This window comes from Egretta garzetta, unplaced genomic scaffold (assembly GCF_000687185.1).
Source record: "Egretta garzetta isolate BGI_Z169 unplaced genomic scaffold, ASM68718v1 scaffold54, whole genome shotgun sequence".
Taxonomy (NCBI): domain Eukaryota; kingdom Metazoa; phylum Chordata; class Aves; order Pelecaniformes; family Ardeidae; genus Egretta; species Egretta garzetta.
In genome coordinates this window covers 726,095-730,885 of record NW_009259313.1, presented here as the reverse complement: position 1 = coordinate 730,885, position 4,791 = coordinate 726,095, and positions in this window count along the sequence as shown.

Below are 4,791 nucleotides of genomic sequence, written 5' to 3'. Positions count from 1 at the left end.
CTACTTTGTTACTTGCTACTAAATTTCTATTAATTAATACTACTTCCTACAAAATAGGCTTTTCTGTTTGTTCTCATTTTGTTTTCTTTTTCTTAATGATTTCAAGGAGCTGTCTTTCATGTTGGGAAGTCAAGAAAGAAATTACCTATTGTATGCAGAATCTGATATCTTAAAAAAAAAAAAAATTAACAACCACATTATTGTAACAGTAGACCCCTTCTAAAATGTATAACAATGTTTTTTCTGGAGTATTAGTCTAAATTGTTTGCGAGTGTTCTTAATGTAAACTGGATAGTTTAAAAAATAGCATCGCCTGGAGGAATTCTAATTTTCACTAACATGATGAAAAATAACAAATGCTAGTGGGAAGGAGAGTGTTGGTTGTTAATGGTGTGCTGAAGGTCGAGCTCCATATTGCAGCGGGGGAGGGAAGGCTTTTTTTTTAGGTGAGGAAGTAGATTTTGCAAGATTGCGCTTAGAGTAAATTTCTTATAGGGAGAGGTGTTACTGTCTGTGTAGATGTAGAACCCATGTACACAGTCCTTGTCAATTAAGAGAAAAAGGATCTTGTGTCTTTGTCAGCTGAAGGTGTTGTATGTGTGCATGCGCGTATTCCATGCATGAGCGTGAGGAGAGGATTTTGGATTTGGAACTGGACTAGATTCTTTTGAGTTTGGTCATGAAGCTTTATCCTGTCTGTCGCGTGCTCAGGCACCTTGGAAAGGTTATTAGAAAATAAGACTTAGTCTGTCGTCTTTTTTGTATTAAAATATTATCTTGCTTATTCTCTTCTCTTTTGAAAGACTTTCTGACTCAACGTTAAATAAATGCGCTATAGACAAAAAGGTTTAATTTGTTTTTCAGAATTAGAAAATATACAACAGTAGAGTCATCCTGCTGGGCAAGAAGGAGACTAGAAATTTGTCTTAATACTTGCCCAGAGGAAACCCCTTTTGTTCAGTTTCCAAAACTGCATGGCCTCTGCTTGTGTAGTGCTATTCAGTTTGAGCCATCTGATCCCTAAACCTACAGAGCTATACTTCTCGCTGTTGCTGAGTTAGCATGCTACAGCTCTGTGTGTCCTTCAGGACGAGGGCATGTCACAATGTGGCCAGTAGTTCTAGACCCCCAGTTGTCCAAGACCTGGATGGAGCACACCCTAGGTTGCTTCTGTGAGTCTAGCTTGTGCTCCTTAATTTTCTTGGGGAAGGTGAAGGAAAGGTTACATGCTTAGGTTTTGTTCTGATATTGGTTTAGGATCCAGACTTGGAAACTTAGAAGCATACATCGGTCCTCCTGTTTAGGTATAAAACTGTACCACTAAATATTTTTAATATTGATTGCTCTGAATCTACTTTCTCTGTCTTCAGTTCAGCTCTTGGAAATGGTGGTATCCAGGAGAGCTGTACTTCTCATCACTGGAACTGAGTACTTCAGATGTTTGCAGCTGTGCTTCATGGAGGTTTTCTGGTCATAAATGGTTCCTGAGGCTTGCGCTTAATCAGTTTTGTGGCTTTGAGTTTTACCAAGTTCTGTTTATTTATATTGTGTATACAAAGCCAAACTATAACATACTCTTCCCAAATGTTGTTTTTTCCCATTCTAAGACGTCATCTCAGTAAAAGCAGTATCAATCTCCTTCAAATTATGTCTAAATCAAAATTAAATGTCTCAGTTTTAAAGAGACATAACTACTTTGACCTCATGTAACTGACCTATACATTAGTCCTTTTTAATCTATTCTTTGATGTTGTTTTTAAACACTTCAAAATTGAAAAACTGAAAGCCATTACTTGAGTAGCTTGGTTTTGCCTCTGCTGTGCTTGCTACTGTAATATGTAAATAAAACTTTTGAATTTCATACACAAGGAATTGATTCGCTTTTACAGTGGGAAAGCTCGTTAGCCTCCTGCAGTGGTAGTTCCTACTCTGCTTTCTTTTTGCTTACTGTCCTTGGGAAGGGGGAAGAACGAGAAGATCCAGATTCTTGTGATCTTTGGCTTTGTCTACGTTAGCAAGCAGCATGGACTAATGGGAGCAGATCTATAGACTAAAGCCTTTGGTATGTGTGTTTCAGGACTTAGTCTTTTATTTTGGACTAGGTGTAGTATGGTCTCGTAGAATGAATGCTGATAATAGGCTGAAATACGTTAGGTGCATTCTTGGAGTGTCCTGTTTTGGGTTTAGGGTTGTTGTTTTTCTTTTTTTTTTTCTCCTCTCTCCATCTAAAAGAAATACAATGCATGTGCCTTAAGATGTCCCTACAACATGAACCAAACCCTGGTGAGTGCCATTGATAAGATTTGCTTCAAATGAGAATCCTGACCCAAGCTAAAGCAGTAATGCAAACTTTGAGCGGTGTCTGTCTCCGGGTCATGGATGGTAGCCAGCCTCCCTCCCACGAGAGGAGGCAGTAAGAGCTGTGAGAAGACAGGGAGCTGTTAGCTGCTCCCTGCTGTACAGACGTGACCATGCCATGTGCTTGTTGCCACATTTCGGTGAGGAAACTTAAGTCCACAATTAGTATGAGGTGAAATCTACCCAGCCTTTTCTTTGGGAGACATTTGGGGCTTCACTGGAAACAAGTAAGGTTATAATGATACATAGTCTCTATTTCATACAAATACTATGGGTGTGTATAGATTTAAAACAAAACAACCACAAGACCCTTAAAAGAAAATTCTCAAGATATTGTGCTCCTGCACTGAAGCAGATGACTGATAGTGAACTCATTCAGCTCATTGCTGCAGTTAGTGATAACAAAAGAAGCAGGAAAAAGCAGCAGGACACGTAGTTAAGTTTTGGTATATCAACAGTGGATAAAAGGTCCTGAATAATTTGCTGTTAATATAGTATCAGAAGGAGCCCAGAAAACTGGTTTTTTATCTTTTTTCCATTTCAGGTTTGTTGGCTATTTGTTTTCACTGTGTGACTTGGAAATGGTGTAGAAAGCTGTGTAGGTGCTGGAGGGAGCTGTGGTTCATCCAACCATTGTGCAGGGTTCTTCTGGTTCTGCATGTGTACAGGAACAAAATGACATGTTGACAGTGAAGTGATGCTTACAATATTAGTCTCGCACCTCTTTTTTTGAATGGCTGCTCTTCTTGAGCGTGGAGAAGGGAAGAGCTGGAAGCGGCTGTGCGTGCGGGATCAGCAAGCCTCTCGGCCTTTGGGAAAGTGGGGCTGTTGTGAGGGGTGGGGTTCTGCACTCTGCGGGGCCTCGAGAAGAAGTTGAGCGCAGCATGATACCCTTCTTTGCAGTCTCCCACGTGAAGGGCTGCTTGTGCCAACCGACCCTGCCTTAAAGCAAGCTTGGATTGCCTGGGAGCTGCAGGGTTAGTGGAGGGTGGATGAAGAGGGGCACACACTTCCCTCAACTGTCTCCTTGTTCAAATACCGCAGTACTGCGTGCTAGAAGATTATGGGTGGTTCAGGTTGTCAAGTGAGTCTGTGTCCTGTAACTAACGTGGGCTGATACTGTGTTGTGTTTGAAGTTTTTGCTTTAGGTATTTTGTCCTGCCTTTAAAAGTACCAGTACTTGGCTTGCGTAGCTTAATTTATTCCTAGAAAACCGATCCTCTCCATTGACTACAGAAAGAAAGCAAAGCTTTATCATCTTTCCACATTTCTGACTGCACACAGAAGGGGAACAAGGATTTTGCATGTTAGCAAGGCAAGATGTTCATTTAAATAGAGAGCTAAAAATAGTTCTGCTTGACCGTGTCCTTTTTTTGTGAAATGCAGATAGTAATCCCTGCATAAACCTAGAGTTCTGGAGAGTTGCTTCCTGATAAAGGGGGATTGTTTTGTGTCCTATGGCAAGATTTGGGTTTTCGTAATTCAAATCAGTTTTTTTATTATCTCTAGATGGCAGTTTAGGCCTGGATTTTCAGAGAAGCTCAGCTAAAGGGTGAACTCTTATTGAGAGTTGGTTGGATTTAGGAAAAACTTTATTGGTCTTAGCATTTTAATTACTCTATTATGATTAATAGTCTTTTCTCTGGTCTTTCTTTTTTGTAATGCTTCAGTTGTCCGAATCCTGCATCCACTTAAAAATTTTCAATTGTCTCTCTACTGAGTTTCTTTCAGTTTGTTCGGTTTCCTGCGTATTTCTTAAGTATTTAGTAACAAAATGAATAAGCACTGTTACGAGAGAGGTTAAGAGAATTAAAAGGGCTACAGGCTGGAGCATTAACCACTCCAGCAAGCAAGAACAGCGTGTAACGTGTGAATCTGCTAGTTTCCTTGGCTTAGTCCTTTCTATAGTGAATGATTTTTTTTTTTTTGATACTGAAATGATGGGAGGATCTATAGCATGTGAAATGTTTGTACTGTCAGAATTAAATATTTTAAAATGTCTCCCAGATTGTAGTCTATGTGAACTCCAGTAAATACATTAATGAAAATGCCAAGTATCAAACAGCATGTTATATTCTTATGACTGATAAAATAATGTGTCCTTTTGCTGAAGTTAGGTTTTTGAATTATTTAAGTATAGCTGCTATTAAATTTGATAAAACTCAGCATTTAGAGATAATTCTATGAAGATACATAGAAAATAATAAAGTACATTATGTTGTCATTAGGTTAGGAGAGAAACTCTGATTTTTGTTTGTTCTAATAAAAGAAATATGTATGCCAAAAGCATTGTTTTTTTGTTTTCCTCCTTTCGTGGAGGTCATGTTTACGTAGCCATCCACACCAGTGTGGGAATGCATCAGATGTTTTGAAGTGGACCAGTGAAGAATTCCAACAGTGACGCGTGTTTTTATTTGAAGTATATTTAGGGAA